General features: G+C 38.8%; 1 protein-coding gene across 14 annotated transcripts in view; it reads right to left on the bottom strand.

The window, feature by feature from the left end:
- The window catches only part of RBFOX1 (RNA binding fox-1 homolog 1), a 1,334,594-nt gene that overhangs the window by 895,325 nt on the left and 418,735 nt on the right, over positions 1 to 20,534 (bottom strand). The gene's annotated exons all lie outside the window — the stretch shown is intronic.

Genomic DNA, 20,534 nt, shown 5'->3' with positions numbered 1-20,534 from the left:
CAATATTATTAGTCATAGGTCTGCATGAAAAGAGCTGGGATCACTGGCAGATCTGACGTCTAAATCTAATGGGGGAGGGGGTGGGAAAGAAAAGAAAATTAAGAGAAGTTCTACCTATGACAATCCTACCATTAAAATAACCTCAAGACTCACTTGCAAACAAACAAAAAAAAAAAAAGCAAACAAAAGGAAACAAACAGTTCATTTGCACTCTATTTTTAAGTGAGCATATGACAGTAGATGCTACAGGCTGCAGCACAGAAAGCATAGCTATTAACTCTATGCCTGTTTAAAAAGAAGAGATCTGGGCCCTTAGCAGGGAAGATTCCAACCAAAGGTTTGAAGGGGTGGGGGGGGGTGGGGAAGTAGAATCCAATATGCCCCAGTTATTTTATAAGCTTAAAAAGTGTTCCCTCATCTGAACATCTATTGTTCAGAGTGAATTTGCCAATTGAACTTCTGTTTTGTGGAGCTCCAGCATAGAGCATTTGCTACTAAGGCAATAAATACTGCAGGGATTATATATAGCACATAATCATTTATGCCAAAAATTTGGAGAATCAACACCCCCTGAGCACTAAATTGTCTTTCATCAGTAAACACAGGGGGAAATCATTATAATTTTATACCCACTGCATAACATTTTTTTTTATTCTACCCATCAAATTATTGTGTATCTCAGGGCACTCTTTTCAACTTCAAAATTATAGTTAAATGCTCTCCAAGTGGTGAAAAATGATCCTTAAGTCAACTGCACTTATGAAATATACATTATTTAGACAATGAGCCTATTACAATATGGTGCTGACACTTTTTAATTTTGATATACACTAGCTACAGAAAAGACTTTAAAGCAAACATGAGAAAAAAAAAATAAAAGAAAAAAGCACTCTGCTAGGAAACTTGGTTCTGAATTGACCTGACGAACAATCATGAGGTCCTGTACCCCTACTACTACATAACTGATTTGCCTTAAAATATTTGAAACTTGGTTTACACCGTTGTAGTTGCAGGACACAAATATTGCATTTTAAAGAAAATACCAGGTTTTATAATTTTTTTTATAATTCTATTCATGTAACCTCTATCCAGTAAATACTCATATAAAAAAATATTTTAAAATTGTCCCTCAGATACATCTCCTGTTAGATTATAAGATATACTCCTTCACAGAGATACTCTAATTTAATGCAAACATAACAGGAAAATTGGGAAGAAGATACTTAAGTACATACTTTCCAATTTTCTAATTGCATAGGCTTCCTCTGGATCTTTGAAAGTGCATTATTAGAATTTAAAGATTAAAAAACATTACTTAATTGTGATTTCTCTACTGTTTGTTAGGCTATCGGTCTGGAATGTAATCTTTTCTACATGAAGTAACTCACCACATATGTTAATCTATATGCTAATCTACTCAACTTGTAAGTAAATTATGTACTTAAAAACCAAAGCACAAATAACATATCCCGTAACACCATCACTTTGCATTCTCATTTACTTCCTAACACAATGCACTGTAACTGGGCTTGTGGGAGCAGATTTTTTTCCTGCAGGAATCATAAAAACCCTGGAAAACTTACATCAAATTACACATCAACATTATGCAAAAGCAAGAAATACAAAATGATAAAATATCATATCTGTACTTAATCTGTATCCAAATTATAGTAAGATCCTTGATGCACATTTTCTTGTATTTCGTAAATATACACAAGGATCTGTAAACTCTAAAGTTGCATGCTTATAATCAGGTATCATTTTTATCTCTATTTTTTCTTGATATAAACAACCACCAAAATGCAAATGCACTTATCCTCAACAGCCTGACTCCTCACATTACACTGCCCTACTTCCCTGAACTCTGACAGAGAAGCACAGGTAAAATACATACGAATTTATGCTCATACTCACTCAGCTGTTTCTGATGTTCACTCTTTTAGCTTGGTGAACCCAGCTGAGGTCCTGATCCCGTGAAGCACTTTAGCAACCCATCCAGTCCTATACCAGGGTCTCAGATTCCTTAAAGAACACTGGAAGTCACTGCAAAAATAAGTTGTGACTTCCAAGACGTATCACTGAAGAAAATAAAAATTTCCATGTTTAAAAATATGCTTTTATTGTGCCTTCTCGCTGCTCTTGAAGATGTGCACTGGAGCAGAAGCAGTTTCCGACACTAGGAAACTAACTCCAGAATTACGGCTATAGACTGCCAAACTGCCTCTTCAGCTGGTGTTAGCCCATGTAGCATCACCAGTATCTGAGAAACCACAGGCAGTCTTGCACCAGCTGCGAGTCGAAATATTTGAATGTCAATTCTTGCATTTTCCTCTTCCACTAGTGTACAGAAGAGCGAGGGTTTGGCCCTACGTTCCACTTGCCAAGTCCACACATCATTGTCAACAAAACTCTTCAGACATCCTACTTTTACACTGACCCTCTTTATTCCTGTGTACAAAACATTACTTAGGCTATGCAAATGCAACACTCAGCTTCTATTTCTGCGAAGTAGACATGCAAGGATCAGTCTGCACTCTCAGCGTGGCTTTGTGATTGCAACTGGAGAAGCTATGAAGGAGGTTATATGAGGGACAGCCGAGACAGACTACCTTACCCCCTATTTTCTGCAGGCTTAAAATGAGCGATACATCCAGTTTTTAATATTTTATATACAGGAGGTTAAGTCAAAAGGGAAGATAACTGAAGTCACAGCATATTTCTTACACTTCTGAAGAGATTTTCTATTTTTAATCATTAAAAAATAATGTTCTACATGCTATGAAATCTGAAACATACGTTTAACACTACTAGTTTATCATTTGGTTCAGGTTGGTCTATGAACTGGCTTTCTTAAAAACATTAACCATGCATTCAGCAAACAAGTTAAATTAATTTACAATCAGTCTTCCCTAAGCTCCATATTTCTTTCTTTTACTACTCTTGCCTACAATGCCTGCCTAAGGCTGTTGATCAGTTCTATCTCAAGCAACAGCAACCTAAAATCAGCTCTTCTTACTAGCAACAGTGTTCCAAGAAGCTCAGTGAAATCACACTACATTTTTTTGAGCTTTAAATGTTATCTGCTTGCCAAGCCTACCAGCAGCACCAGAGCCCCTGGAGGTGACTGTTCAACCCCAGGAAGCAAGTACTGCATCAGGTTTAGTTCCCATACTATTCATCTTCCCAGACTTCGGGGCTACATTTCAATTGTCACACAAACCATTTTTTGAGTAAGTGATTATTCAACTGCATTTGGCAGCCATTTCCAAACACAATGATTTTTTTTCAAGCTCTGAGTAAGAAGGAAATGAAGTGTGAACATATATATGTATGTACACATGTGTGTATTTATAACTGCCTCTCATTTAAAACACTAGCAGAATTGGATGTAGATTTGACTTGAATCCAAAGCAAGACAAAGCTGTGATCAGGACATCTCTGCTTCCTTCAGTCACTGAATACACTTTGAAACTCAGTGAAGTGAGACACAAAGGGGAGGAGGTAAAGCTTACTTCCAGAATATATTTAAAATAGCTTTTTCATATGAAAAACCTAGCACATTTCTTCTAGAGCTGCAGAAGAAATGAAATATTGCATTTATCTAAGACAGTGCTCTGTAAAGCAGGGTTCCTGTGACACAGATTAAAATACTGGGTCCATGCAAACCAGCCAAGCCTTTACTCCATCTTTGTGAGAAAGCAGATGCAAACATCAAAACTTAAAAACCTTTAAATCTTACAAAAAGAAAAATACTAAGCTTTGTAATGACTTCTTTTTTTTTTTCTTTAAAGAAAAAACATTTGAAATGTACAGAATTCTTGGTTTCAACTGAGTATCTAAAGCCTTGAGATAACATCTTCCTTCCATAGAGCCTAAATGATCATCAGTCCAAGACACCATACAACAGTACTGCAATATGTGCAACTGTAAACAGGTAGCCATGTTTTTATCTTCACTCATCACGAATAAATCAGATAACAAAAATCTCAAACAAACCGTAATGCTCTCATCCTCCAGGATGAGGGAAGAAAATACTTAAGTTTAGATTTTTCTAACAATTTCTGATGTTTTCACCCACAGATCCATTCAATTCCAAGCCCCTTCCTTTGTGTAACATCCAGTTCCTGTTTTCCCCAGAGAACAGAAATTCAAATGCTGTTTTTGTACCCGAGAGGTTGACAAAAAACATTTAATGACGGAAGGCAGCACACAAGACATGTGTTACATCCGGTGCGCTGTAACTGATGGGATAAATTTTCAGAGGGCTTGAAAGATAAAAACAGCTACTGGGAAAACAACCACCTCTTATTACTACCTGGGTTTCTACCTCATTATGAAGAGGAAACAAAAAAAAAGGGTTGTTACAGACAAAACCCCAAATGAAAACTAAATTGAGACCCAGTATATCCAATAGAAAAAGGAAGATAATAGTGAAAATTTCAAGGATAATCCACAAATTTTCTCTCATGCCTTTTAAGAAGTCTAGTACTTTGATGCCTCAATCAAATAGGCCCTTTCTGCCACTACTGTAATATAAATGACATTTTCCATCAGTTCCAAAACATATTTCCATGAATACGACAAAAGGAGAATGTACAGCACAAGCACTGCTATTAAATATTTAACTTTCTACCTTAACAACCTTTCTCTTTTTGTGTTTCTTGCTTCTGCTTGAGGCTAAACAGTAAGGCCAACTCATGAGGCAAAGCTAGTACCAGTCCTTATATATTATTCATTCATTTCAGATGTACCAATTCCACCTCTGTCTCTAAAGCCAGACGTCACTTCATAATAAAGCTCTTTCAGATCAGAAATCTAGAATTCTCATCCTGTTAAGAAACCAGGACTTCCACAACATTTTAGAGGTTCAGCAGTACATACTGTACACTCAAGTATAGGGGGATCTTTGAATCTGATTTTAATGAGGTAAATGAGAAATGAATACATGATTCATTTTACACTACCTCTATACACCAAGCATGATCTTCTGATAGCAAATTTAACATTATTCAACACTTTTAAGAAGGACTTGTAAGTCTTTCTAAAGAAAAGAAAAAAAAAAAAAAAAAAAAAAAAAAAAACCAAACAACACACCCCACCTAATTCCTTTGCTTCCAGCTGGTTACAGGGGAGGTAAACCACTTGCTCCAAACACCTAGCTCAGCTCCTTGTCATACATGCTTACAACTGCCAATAGATACTTGCAAATCACCACTTACTTAAACACACCTCCATTAACTGCACACATTCATCAGGAAAAATAAAATAGTGACACTTTCAGCACCTTGACACAGAAAAGGTTGCTAGACATTCACTGAAAACAATGCTGAAGATCATCCCTAGCAATATTACCAGAAAACCTAGCATTGCTCCTGAAGTATTATGTACACTTCAACTTCAGTACACTAGGACTGCCTTTCAAACCACGACCTGACCTGGACAGGCTTCCCCAGAACTAGCTGACAACAGAACCTCAAAGCTGTTGCTTCCACTGGGTGGGACTACACATGAAATACTTTAACAATTACTTTGAAAGTACACTCAAACAAGAAACCTGAGCAAAATAGTCACATCAATTCCATCCTGTAGGAAAATTCCCCTCTGTCAGTGTAGAAGCCTATGAAATTCCCTCCCCTCACCACACAAGGTCAAGATCATCGTATACTGAAGCTGTATATTATGTGAATTGTCATAGTACAGTTTAACCATCAAGGCCTGAAGGAAAACCTTCTGTTCCATCCTGCCCAGAGGCCTTTAGTTATCCATTACCAAGCACGGCAGAATCCATCAATCAGTAAAGACACTTAAAAATTCAGATGTGTCAAAATGACAAGTGTTCATTTAAGTGCTCTTGTTGTCAACTTCCCCTCTCCGGAAGGTTCATAGGTAGGCTGACTACACTCAATACCCAAATGGACCACCACCTGCCTAAGTGCCTGTAATAGATGTCATATTATGTTACAGAAATAGGTATCATGTGTTGGTTCATCAGATTTTATGCAAAATGGCTCGTCTGTTACTCAAGTCTGGACTCTTATGCTGAAGTTTTGTCCCTAGAGGGAAAAAAAAAGGGAAAAATTAAAAAATTGCCATTGATACCTAACGGTATATAACAATAGACTGATTAAAGCAGAATATGGGTTTTAATGCAGTATCATATTGGTCTGAATTCCAGAATAACTAATGAAAACGGTGGACACTGACTTATAATGCTAGTATTACAATGTGTTATCACACCTTCTGACAAAGAAAAGCATTTACTAAGACACTTTCAGCAGAACAATCTGTTTAACACAGGTTTTTTTTCCTGTAACAGTTTGCCTTGTATGCTTAAACGCCACTTGTTTTGCTTTGCCAACTAAACATAGGAAGAGTTTAGTGTTTATAGAGAGTACACTGGAATGTCAGGTGCTTATTTAATTGCTTTTGTAGCCAATTTCCTTGCCCCTCAAGGCTCATTAGTCAGTCATCTAATCATTCCATGCAATAATGTATCCTCTGTGTTTCCTTCTCGAGTTCAGGAATGTATCTTAGTCTGTGTTTCCAACAGTGATGTCCTTCAGCTGCAACCTTTCAGAGAGTTTTTTGACTGGTTGCCAATGTTACTATCTCTTCCACACGGAGGGGGATTTCCCCAACATCTATTAATTCTGTTCTACCATATACTTAGCCATCTGGACAATAAGGTAATATAAAAAGACTGCTGTTTCATGAAAAATCTGTATGGCTTTGCAAGTAATGGGTTTGCTGCACCTGTCCACCTTACCATTTTACAAAGATGCCAGAAATAAAAGAACGTTACCATGCTCCCTTCCAACTACAGCATCGTATACGTGTAGTCAGGGCCAGGCCGAAGGCAGTAATATTGAGATGGCATCAAAAAGCAAGGTGATAACTTCTGGAGCACCATCGAGCTGTGTGTAAAGCTGTACCTGAACTTCACAGTAAGAGAAGTCAATATTGGGTCTAGTCCTATTGAACACCTTCATTAATGATGTCATGATGCAACACAATGTGACTTCGCAAGTCTGCTGATGCCACAAAACTGGGAGGAGTGGCTGATGCCCCAGAAGATTGTGCTGCCATCCAGAGGGGCCTTGACAGGCTAGCGAAACGGGCTGACAGAAGTGCAAAGTCCTGCACTTGGGGAGGAACAGCTCCATGCACCAGCATATGCTGGGAGCCAATGGGCTGGAAAGCAGCTTTGCAGAAATGGCCCTGGGAGTGCAGGTTGAAGAGCCAGCAATGTGCCCTGGCTGCAAAGAAGGCTCAGAGCATCCTGGGCTGCATGAGGAGGAGTGATGCCAGCACTTCGAGATAAGTGATTCTTATCATCTACTCAGCACTAGTGAGGCCACACTTGGAGCGCTGTGTCCAGTTCTGACCTCCCCTGTATAAGAGAGATGTGGTGCTACTGGAAAGAGTCCAACAAAGACTACTAAGATGATGGAGGTGCTGGAGCATCTCTTGTATGAGGAAAGGATGAGAGAGCTGGGATCGCTTAGCCTGGGAAAAGAGATGGCTCAGGGGGAATCTCCATGTGTGCAAAAATGTGAAGGCAGCGTGAAAAGACAACTGAGCCAGGCTGTCTTCTGTTGTGCCCAGTGGCAGGACCAGAAGCAGCAGGCACATACTGAAACTCAGGAGGTTCCCTCTGAAAAATCAGGAAATACTTCTTCACTGTGAGGGTGACAGAGCACAGGCACAGGCTGCCCAGAGAGGTTGTGGAGTCTCCAGCCTTGGAGGTACCCAAAAGCTGTCTGGACGTGGTCCTGGGCAACATCTAGGTGGCCCTGCTTGGGCTGTGGGGTTGGACCAGATGACCTCCAGAGGTCCCATCCAACCACAACCATTCTCTGATTCATTTCAAGCTACACTGTCGGTAAACACACACACACAAAACCCAAACCAAAACAAACACCACCAAGTAAAAAACACGCCCAGAGGAAAAATAATAATTTGGTGCCTGAAATAAATAGTAGGCATTTGTAAACTGGTAAGCCAGCAGGCAAATTCTATTTCCAAAGCTACATTTCCATTCAGCTAACCAGCTGACTGAGAATTCTTTGGAATCCAGTTTCCAAAGAAACTGAACGTTGCTAAAATAACACAGCATGTTACAGCAGTAAGGAAATGTTTATTTATTTATTCTTTAAAACATCAACAAGCGTTAAGGTAGAATTACTATAAACATTCAATAGCTAAACACTGAAGTACAACTTCTGCTGCTGTTTTCACAGAGACAGCTGTCCAGCTAACCACACACCGTGAAGAATATGTACTACTACTACTTTTTCTTTTTCTTTTTTTTTTTTTTTTGGGGGGTGGTGGGAAAGGGGGGAAGAAAAACAAACTTTTCCTTATTAGAATTCTAACAGTATTAGGGCTTGAAAAGCACCCCATTGCTAGCTACTGGGAGCAAGAAATCACCCATGTCATGCTTTGCAATCCACAGAGCACTGTGGATATTTCAGCTGCTTCACTCTGATCTTTACTGCTACACACACAGTGAGCCACAAAACCTCAGTTAAGCGTTTACTAAATTGGGGGTGGGTGGGTGGTGTGTAATTCCACAGCAGAGAAGAAACAAGGAGAACAGAAACTGCAAATAATCTGGATGCAGATGTAGAACTTCTGAGAAATATGATTTTGAATAAAAACCTCTCCTCACAATGAAAAAGTGGCTAGTTTGAAGCGCTTTGGAATAATTATAAAATGAAAAGCTTCTTGATACATTATATTGCTTGAGTTGGAGTAATTCTCTTGAGTTTCTATTTTTAAATCATGATAGTGTGTTAAGGAAACTTCCCAAGGAAACTTCAGCTACGGACAGATGAAACAAACTGCTGCTCACCCCTTCACAACGTCACACTGAAAGTCACCATGAAAGTAGTATTAAATTAATATTAAATGGGTATCAGTACCATGGGGAAGAAAACTGATGATTCAAATCTAGGGTTATATTCAGTCTGTAAGGATATAATTTACACAGCATAAGACAAACCTAACTATTTTAGAAGCCTCAATCCAAAATTTAAAGAGTCATTACAAAATCTCAAATTAATACCTTCTCAGAATGCAAAGTGCATATCTCAATAAAAAAAAACCCAGTATGTTTGTTTCTTTTAACTGTCCCCTAAAGATATTTGGGTCTATGTTTTGGTGCAATACCACAAAGAACATACCAAATACTGTTTCAGATCCTAGAGGTTACTCTCAAGGGGAAGAAACATATTCTGAATATCCAGCTCACCTCATGGGGTGCTCGCACTACTGTCTGCAGCTTACTAAATGCAAATCTGACCATCCTGAGTACCACGTGTGCAACATGCAAACCAGACTATCACTTGCTGCCAGGCCCTGAGGACACTCTGGCTCATTCCCAATTCAGCAACCTATCTGCTCAGCAATGCAAAACACCCCTCCTCACTAATACACATTTCAGTTCTAGGTCAGTTTGCTGACTTTCAAAGCTTTACATAATGGATCTCAATTCACCCCTCCCACCGTGAGTTAGACCACACACACCCCCCAGCTAAATTTCACTGCAGTGGTCTGCTTGCGGGCTGAACTGCGTCCCAGGAAAGCTTATGCAAAACTGAACCTTCACAGAAGTGGCTGTCAGAAAAAATATTAACAACCAACTATCCTGCTACAGAAAAATGTAAAACCACTTTGTCCAGCCTCACCTAATAATTTCTGAAAACAGGTAAATATCACCTACAGATGAAACAAAAGAACAAGATAATTTTTTTTGGTTTTCACTGTAAGGGAGGGAATACAGTTCCATACTGCAGTAATGAGATTCATATAACTGCGCAGTTAACTTGTTTTAATTGAGCGAGTTACTATAAGCTTTAATAGTTTCCTTACACATGCTACAGAATAATGCTTTTCTTGTGATTTCTGGGACAGACACTGATGAGATATACTCTGAATAAGAGAGCAAGAGAGCCACATAATCTTCTCCATAACTTCTACCCAATAGATCAGAATTATGTTACTAAAATATTCAAAAGCCTTTCCTCTCTCACCTTCTTTCACTGGTATTAAATCATTCTAATACCAACAACAGCTAAAAATACCTCTGTATTTTTTTTATATAGGTAGAACATACCAACAATGCCTAACAATTTGGGCAAAATAAGTCCATCCCAGGATGGAGTACCTTTACATTTGGGCAACTGAGTGGCTCCCGCAGTCTTGGTGGATATTCTGTTTGTTATCGAACCCACCAACTTCCAAACTGCTGAACAAGAGAGAGCAGACCTCTGAACAGGGTGCCACGGCATGTCTCCATGGAATCGAGTTGAATGCAATAGGCTTGTTGACTGCGCTTTTCTGACATGAATAAACATCAGCCTTAGAGCTCCAGATTTCATTCCCTCTTGCTAGACAAGATCACTATCACTGCAGCACCATTACATTGGGGCTCCATAGGCCCAATCTGGAACCTGTTTTTCTCTTAAAAGGAAACCCTCCATGGGCACAGACTTCCTGTATACATTAGCCTTAGAAAAAAACATACATTTTATCTGGGAAATTTACTTCCCCTCCTATTTTTTTTTTTTTATTTGAGGACTGAGCCTCAAAAATTAATTCAGCAAGTAAGAAAACTTTACCGAAAACAGTGAAGATCCTAACATACAAAGCTTAAAACACTTAATGACACTGTCGAAGTCCTGGAAAAAAAACCAGGATTTGCCAACAGCAATGTGAGAAATCATCCTTCAGTTCCCACTACAATACCTCAAGTAGTAGAAAATTGTAAATGTCTTGTGCTGCCATTTTTTTTTCTAAAATCCGTAACTGCTTACAGACATCCCTGCAGGTGTTTAACTATTTAAAATTAAATCTCACATTAGAGACAGTGCCTCATTTGTAGCTAGACTGAATACATCTCAGATCTGTTCCCAGAATGAAGTAAACCAGGCAGCAAATCACATTATCCTAGTCACTCATAATGAGTGGAGTCATTCTACTGAAAAACACAAAGAAAGTGTGGCAGAGCAGGGGTCTTTCAGTACAACATAGCACATCAGTGATAAGCGACCAAAAAAAGGAGATAATTTTCTCCTACACTACAGTGCTTGCTGGTAGGGTGTCCTCAGTAGAAGTCTATCTTTAACTGAAAAGCAAAATCAAAACATTTTCAACATCTCCTGTTGTGGTCTCCATCCCCATCTGCATGTCCAAATGTAACTGGATGATATACAAAGGAACCTGTTGTCTTTAAATAGAAATAGGCACAGGAGTCACAGTAAAAATGGGAGTTTGCATTCTGTAGGTAGCAAACAAGCCCCGACCATCACTGTGGAAACTCTAACAACAACATTTCTTCCAAAACCACTTGGCACTCCAAACAAAGCTTACTGTTACCTAAATTAAAGATCCGTCTAGTCCACGTATTTTATGAACAGTAATTCCTGACAGGAGAACTACTCAAAATCTACTCTCTAAAAGAGACAAGAGAGAAACGGATGCCCCCAGGGGCCAAGGTCACCATCCCTCTCTGCCCTCTGCCCATTCACCCAGAGCCCCTCAGGCTGACTGACCCATCACTACCAGTCTTCCACAGCTCAGTACTTTCTTCCAACCATTATTAATGGATAGGAACAGCTACAGCATGAAAGGTGACAGAAATATGGGTCTTATATGAGCTGGTGCAGCCGCTGCCTCTGCCAGGCACCAGCCGCAAGGCCTCTGTGAGGGGACATGGGTGCCCCCGCGCAGGGCCCGGCCCCTCAGCCAGGCTGCGGCCGCCCCGGCACAAGGTGTTTATCAAAGGGCAAGATGGCACCCAGCTGTGAGGTACCAAGTGTGGCAGCCAGCCCTGCGGGCCAGGCAGGAGCAGGGGGTGGGAGATGCTGGAGGAGGAGCTAGAGCGGAGACTCCCGGCAGCTCAGGGGAGGCCATGGCAGAGCAGGGGCAGGGTGAGGAGCAAGGGGCAGCAGTGGAGTCATTACAGGCTCACCAAAGCCCCCACATCCCCCTGCACTGCGCAGGGTGGGGATGGAGGAGTCAGGATGGAAGGAGTGACATTCAGTCTGAGCAGCAGTGCGGCAGTGTGTGCATCTGTGCGTGTTTTCTTTTTTTTCTTCCTTCTCACCATCCACCTCGATTTTAATGGGCAGTAAATTAAATCAAGCTGACTCCATTTTGGCCACAATGACAACTGGGAAGTGATCCCCCCATCTTTTACCTCAGCCCTCCTGGACACCTGGACACCAGCCCAGGTCACACCACCATACCTTGACCTTCCCCACACCAGCCAGCCACTTAGTCTAGTGCCATAAAGCTGGTTTGCTTGGGACTAAAATCACCAGTAATGTTTTAAGGGTATAGGTTGAAAAGAAAGATTGTGTTTTAAACAGCTACACTTTTCCAAAATAATAACAGTCATACTGCTGACCCCCAAACCCATCTCTGAGCAACAACCACTACTAAACAGGAGTTTGTGTAGGGCCTTGTGCTGGGGGGAAACAAAAGGACTAGCTACACGTCTGGTAGGACTAGTAATTTATATTACTGGTTATATTTACTTCCCCTGTTCCTCTTTATGTATATGTCAAAAGATTCATGTTTTTGATGTCTTCTTTCAATCAACAGTTAAAACTGTCAGTTTCTTCTACCCTATACCCACGTGCTTTACACAAGCAACACATGCATGAGGAATATGCTTACTGCAACATATGCCAAGAACTCCCCATGATGCACAGCTCACAGGGATGGTGAGTCACGCTGCCTTGTCATAACGCAGGCTTCACACACCCCATATGAGAAAGTCTGGAGCAAAACTTTCCTTCTCTGAAGTGTTTTTATGGTTTTGAATTTGGGATCTTCTCCTCAGAAATTCTATGAATTCCATTTGGAACAAATAAAAGCAGGCTGACACAGGATAAATATGCATCTGTGCTCAGGAAGAGTTGTCTTCCTTTACTTAGAACATGGAGTTTCAGATTTTGAGTCTCTATTGCTTGTTAATGCTGCTACATCATCTTTCATTAGAATGTACCTTCATTCACACCACAGCATTCAGAGCTTGTTTTTACTTGGTGGTCTTTTTGGGATCAGATCTATTGAACATGCAGTGAGCATCTGGCCTTTCAGCAGAGGGGCAATGCAGCAGCGGAGCAGAAGCTACACAGCTGAACGTACGCACCACTGAGGCGATGGGGCAGTTACAGCACCTTGGCAGAAGTTGCTGTTTCCATGGGTCAGAAACAACATGTACTGGACATGCAAAATGCGCAGGACAGGGAGGAAGTTACCTATTAAGAGATTCATAAAGGTCTGGGTGAGATCATGAGAGACTGATACAAAGTCTAGTTGGTTGCTTGCCCATTCCCAGTGCAATTGAGAGAGGGCTGTCACAGCACCAGATGGTGAAGGAAGAAGAGAGAAGAGCGCAGAGGTATCCTGGAAAGCCTTGGTAAAGGAAACCACCATGAATTAGGAAGGATAAATTACTGCCAAATTAAAATAATCTTTAAAATTTTTTGCTGAATTCTATTGTTAAAGCTGAATTGAAATATCTTACAATCCATGTGCTATTCTTATGACTCTGCATCATTTATGCATATGTAAGAACAGATTCAGGAACTCTCTAGACTTTTGTTACAAGGCTGTCTCCCAAATCACCTCACAGATTTTACAATTCATAACTTGCCACACTTTCAGCATCCTTTCTGAAGATACTGCAGCAGGGCTGCTTCTGCTAAGGAACTGCAAGTATGACATCTGTGAATGTCTCCTGTGAAGTTATCAATTCTATCTCCCTATGACACATCACCTTTACAATACCTCATTTTCTCCCATGAGGAAGATCACATTTTGCATTTCTTTCAAGAAGAGAAACATATATTGACATGCATTCTTAATTTGGTTTATTTCACTCTGTTCACCAATTACTGTAATAGATGACTATTTTTCAGTAACTTACTTGCCCATTTTCATCAAAGTACCTGCCACTCACTGCACCGCGCTTCCACTAGGCAGTCTTCTTGACAGTCTGCCTGGCAAGCCTCCTAATGAACACAGTCGAAGAGACACTTTGCTTTTGGGGAAGTTTTTCATACCATTACAGGAAAACCCACAAGCTGTATGTATTATATTTCAGCATACAGGGATCCGATTACAGTAGGAAACCCTATCTATGTGTTTGTTTCAGTATACAGTCTACTTAAAAATCTATTTCTAGAAATGGTTTCAATGGGTTGGGAAAAAAACCTCAAACTGCAATAAAATAAATGGAAATGTGTTGGAGGGCACATGTTAGCTATAACCCTGGTTTTTTTCTAGGGTGCAGAAAATATCACAACAAATCTTTTTTTGGATGGTTTCATAGGCTTTTATGAAGCTACTGAAGTAAAAATTAACAAAATTCATGCCATTAGATCTATTACATATTTCATAAAATTTGAAGTTGCATTTATTTTTTGCACTATAGTTGACCATATCCATCTAACATTTCCAACAAGCTTCAAATGTTTTCTATTCCATCTTAGAATTTATATTTTTATAAAATACTAAGTTTTGAGATATGAGAGTATACAATTATTGTAACAGCTGCCATTTTATTACTTCCTCATAATCTTGACAGCAAGATCACATTTTCAGACATTAATGTATGAATTACATGGACAAAATGAAGAACTGAGACATTCATCTGCTCTCAGCTTACATACATCAACATACATACAACTGAATGACAGAGCTTTCCAAGCCACATGTTAATGCTCACATTCAGTATTTTGATCCATATGTCTATATTATCATAAGAAAACCAGTTCCTTTAATTTGTCCATTTGTAAAGCCTAACTCTTCATAAATAAAGCTTCTGTATGCAATAAAACAGAGTTGTAAGTTTTTCGTGTTGCTCAGGAATTTCAGTGAAACAGTTTTTTAGAATTGTTGAGTATGTTAAAGCATGATGGAAATTCCACCTATTTTTTTCTGAAAACCTGATTTTCAGGATTCCAAGGTGCAATGGCACTGCCAGCTACATAAGGAAATCAATGACATCTATATATTTTACAGGTTTTCAAAAGGCATACTCAGGAGGCTGTTAATAAGAATCACCTATGAGAAACCGCTTGTTGCCATGGAAGAAAATATGCCAAAACAATACATGATACTGCTTATTTTTTTATTCAGTGGTGGAAAAACATGGTTTGCTTCTTATTTTCGCTACAAAAAGAGAAGATAACTAAATTTTCAAACATAGCCCATGCAAACTCTCAAGTATCTACATTTTCTCTTCCCCCCCCCCCCCAGCTACCACTAAAATTAGAAAGAGAACTACAGTTTTCTAATTTCCTCCATTCAGCATCAGGTAAGCAAGCCAAACCCTGATTTCAATTAATTAGTATATCAGGCAAAAAGTTGCTTAGACCTAATTTAAGCATGATACTTAACAGGATTTTGGGTGTTTTATCAGCATTTCTAGAAATAGCATTAAGGGCAAATGCAATATAAACTGCTCTCTGAAAATAAAATAGCCTTATATCCAGAACTACAACCTCAGTAATGCTGTATGCTTGTGACTTTTACTCCAGAGGCAAGTATCTTGCTTATCTGTTTTGCCTGCCTTGATTGTCATTTACATGATATGAAAATCATGGAAACAGTCTGAGAGGAGATGCAGCAATGAATAAGTCACAATGAATAGGTCTTGCATGTAGAACAAACTATTTAGGATGACAGAGCTTGAAAGGAGGGTTGAAGAAAGAGCCAATGTAAAATAAATTTCTCCTTGGAAATGTAATTAAAAAGCCTGAAGTGTCAGCTACAGTACTTTATCACTGAATTTACAAAAAAAAAAAAAAAAAAAAAAAAACCACAACACACAACCCCCCCCCCAAAAAAAAACAAAAAACAAACAAAAAAAAACACACACACACAAAAAAAACCACACCAAGATATCTAGATTAGCTCCTTAGATCCTGAAGCCTTTTGTCTTCAGATTGGATTCCTCCCACTTCTTCCAACACCTAACACACTGAGGCACCAAGAGCCACAATGCCACAATGGTATTGATTTTTGAAATACAAGGAAGACAAGAAACAGCTCATCTGGTTTTGATTACCATGCATAAACAGTGAGAAAATAATCTCCAAATTAGAGAGACAGATTTGATTAAACACATCAGAGTTCAAATACACTCACTAATTATGCAAACAGAAAGAAGTGTGCCATCATTTTCAGAATGCCTCAGAATATATGAAGGAAACCTAAACAAAAAGAGTTCTACAGAGGGGGAAAAAAGTTCAATTAGAAACTAAAGTGCTATACTATCAATAATAAATTCCCATTTAGCAAAGTATTTTAAACTATACTCTTTAAGCAGTCAGATGAGTAGTTATATACAGTGAAAGCTAGTGTGTGCCAGCCCAGGTCTAGAAAACAGCAAGGGAAAAAAACTTTTCCAGTAAAATATTTGAATTAATCAGACCTGCATTAAGATAGTATCACAACACTTATTACTTCCTCTTGTATTATTGAATCCAAGGAAAATCATTGTTTAAAACTGAAAGAGCTATATGACAAGAACATACTGACATCTGCTGGCATTCTATAAATGCATTTCTCTAAAGATTAGGATGTAACGCCCTCAATATTTTTTTCTTATCTAATGGTGCTGCATAAAAAATTAACATTGTCCATATCTGGATATGGCAAATTAAAATAGTATTCTACACTTCCAAATGTTAAAATGTGCGTGACATTCTGTAGCTAAACAGTCTACACAAATATGCTATACAATAGCACCTTAGTTTCTAATTTAACTTTTTTCCCCCCTCTGTAGAACTCTTTTTGTTTAGGTTTCCTTCATATATTCTGAGGCATTCTGAAAATGATGGCACACTTCTTTCTGTTTGCATAGCTAGTGAGTGTATTTGATTTCTAAAGTATCACAGGAAATTATTTTTGCCTAATTTGTATTAAAATGCTTAGTGATAGGGCAGACAATTTACATTCAAATAATTATTTCCCTAATCTATTTGCCAACAAAAGACCAGTATTTCCAATTCACCATCCAAAGATTTAACTATACCTGTCACTCAGGCAAGGTTTATAATGGTACGTATTGTTTCTAGTAATGGTTAGAAAATTAAAAGAACAGATTTTATTTGTATTAGCACCATAGCAAAAGGATACACGTAAAGTAAACACATGAATCATCTAGCAAACCACACACTGAAAGTGGTACCTAAATATGCTGGAGAAGATCCATTATCTCTTATCATTCAACACAACCAACGCAGGTATTTTGATAACCAGAATATAATCCAGAAGACTGAACAGCTTTCAAATCTACAGCATGCAAAAGTCAGAAATTCTAGTTAATGCACAGAGTTCCTAAAGTGACTCCAACTTGGCATCTCTGTGAATATGGAATATTACGTAAATATTCATGTACTTCTAAAATTTATAATTTGAAAAGCATGCAATATATTCATTTAATGCTTGCTGTTGGAATCACAGCTAACATTTCCCTCCCTGTGTGTGCTGTAACACAAAGTTATGGTTGATAATTTAAACACAAAATAGAGAGAATTCAAAATCATAGTTCATAGTGTCAGCAACTCAGATGTGTTGCACGTAGATACCAAGACATAAACTCAGTATTAGCAAAAATGACACAAATTGTAAAATATGAACAATTGCCAAGCTGTGCATACTGGAAAGCATAAATACCTTCCCTAACATTTCTGCATTTCCAGATCAACTGTCAGCTGCAACTCCTTTTATAAGCTCTTTAGCTATATACATTTCGAAGATGTGAAAGGATAAATGAAAACACTAAATTTACCTTTCTACTTTATTATTTGTGTGCATTTTTACTGTATGTACTTGTGTACTTTACCATATGCACTAACCAGCACCTATATTTCTTAGGCCAGGCGTACTAGAAGAAACAGTAGTTTTAAAACATGACAAAATACACAGCGGTCTTCCTTGCAAATGTTTAACTAAAAGCCTTACAGCCCGTTAGAAAACGTGAGAGGAAGAAGCAGTACCAGCTTGTCTGGCTCACAGTTATGTGTTTCGGCCATGAAGCAAGGTTCACTTAACCTTCCACTCAGAGGAAGAAGACGATACAGACAGACCAACCTCTTAAGCCAAACGAACAACACACAGCCTGTGGAATGGAGCACCGATTGAGAGCTTCCCAGGAGCTTCCCAGGGAGCAGAGCTGACTACCGCTGACACACAGGGAGGCCCGACAACAGAGCCAGGAGCGTTTACGCACCACACAGAACATCAGCACAAGAGCAAGTAATTCATAAGCAACTTCAGAAGAACCCAACTACTCACATACTCTGTAGTAGACACTATCCAATGCACATGTTCAACTATCAGAAGCAGCACACACAGGTCACCTCGTGACATCAGTCATGCTTCTCTTGTTACCAGTCTGTCCGTCTTTCATAGGTGTGCATACTCCCACAGCCCTAAGATGAGGGATTTCTTACTTTTTCAGCATTGTGCCAGGAAGGACCACCCACACATAAGTGTCAAGCTGCAATAGTACTGCATTATAACATTCATTTGCAATTCCCTTTCAATTTCCTCATTTGAAACACTTAAATTATTTAAACTTCTTATATATTCAACATCAGCAGAGAAGATTCTTTAGGAAAAAAAAGAAAAAAAAGCGAAAAGAAGAAATAAAGAGAAAAACAAGAAAGAGAAAAAGAAAAAAGAAAAATAGAAAAAAGAAAGAAAAAAATGGGGAAGGGGAAGAAAAAAGAGAAAGGAATAAGTTATCATCCTAAAATCCTCCTACTCTTTAAAATGTGATTCTAGATTCTTGAAATCCACAGATGACAACAGCCAGCCCTTCAGCAGAGCGAGATAAAAAGCACGTCCTTTGGAGATGCCCAAAGCCAAGGATCATTGTTTTCCCCAGATCAACCCAGCACACACTACCACCACAGTCACTGTGCAAATATCAGGCCTGAGAAATTAAAAAAAAAAATAAAAAAAAATACACCAGCTTCTTTCTTCTTGGAAATTCAGAGGACTCAAGGTGCAATGATCTGAACAGTCAAATAGGTAGGTACGATAGATACAGAACAGATAGGAATTGCTCTGATTGTGCATTGGCAAAAGAAAAGTAACAAGGGAGGTAACAAGGAGCCCAAACGACACAAGAGTAAAAGACACCAACAGTGTTCCTCTTCCCTGTCACGATCGATATTATTTCCTGTTGATTTGAATGAGAGAAGGTCTGTAGCTCTTTAGACTTACTTTGGAGACCTTTAAAGAACACAAAACTTGAGACCAAATTCTATAGCATTTGAAATAGCAAAATAAGCAGCAGATGCATTATGAGGTGTTGGTACAACGTAACCCAGCAAGTCATTTTTATGGCAATGTGGAATGCACATTGGCTGGGGATGTGCTGCTTAGCAGCCAACAATACTAAGATCTACTCATAGGGCAGTACAGTGCTTGATTTAAACACATTACAGGAATAAAGAAGCCAATTCACTGCCTAAAATTTAGCTCAGCTAATAAAGATGCATCCATTTTTGCAACTAAAAGAGGATTCCTTTACAGGCAAAGTGTAATGTTCATGGCAAAGCACAGACAAGCACAGGTGCTGATTTTGGCTTGATTTTGGCAAAAAAAATTCAGAAATAAGTAGAAAGGAAGAGTTTATCACCTAGCTCTCAATTTCTAATTTACTTGCACATATTATTTTCTTGTGAAACTGGTTCAATACTATGGGCTCCTGTAACAAAAAAGATGGACACCTCTTATTATTACAAGATTTTTATGACTCACCTATGCCTAATTATTTAACCACTTGTTTCCATTTTATGGTATGCCTTTATTATCTTGTTCTTTATCATCTGCTTTTTTCTAAATTACATGCTTTGTACAGAATTTATAAGAAACTGTATCTTCCTCCATTTGATCACTTTGTGTTTCAAAATTGTTTTAAATTACTTCTTTTCAGTAAAGACAGGAATTTTACCTAGTGCTCAGGGATGGTATCATCACCTCACCATCCTTTTCAGCAGTCTCCAAGAGACTTCTACTATCCTGCAGAACTCCTCAAATCACAGCACCAGAAGTTTATTGTAATACACATTTGAATACACTGTAGCAAAAAAGCATCTTCATATGTAGAATATAATAAAATAATTAGGTTCCTACACAGACAAGTTTGTGCATAATAAGAGTTCAAGCAACACTCAAGTCCTTTTTAAAATCCATTCGGGGTCTAACAAACATACATCTCTTAAGACAAGCAGTTTTCTGGCTACAATGAAACAGCAGTTCCAGTCATTCAAAGGCCAGAATATAACCGCCAGCGCTGAAACACTGGGAACAGGAAAACCTCAGGCTAACCACATTCAAGGGAAAACAAGTAGGGAGCGTTACCACCTACAGTTGATTACATATTTTGCTACAGTGAAATGCCAATTGCTGAAACAAAACTACGCTCAAAGTGATAAAAGGAGTCAAACTACCCGACTGCATCATCCTGCCCATTTGAACCAATAATCCCAACAAGT

The sequence above is a fragment of the Falco punctatus genome (assembly GCF_963210335.1).
Source record: "Falco punctatus genome assembly, chromosome: 4".
NCBI lineage: Eukaryota > Metazoa > Chordata > Aves > Falconiformes > Falconidae > Falco > Falco punctatus.
Note: the sequence above shows the minus strand (reverse complement) of the source record. Positions and strands in the feature narration are given on the sequence as shown.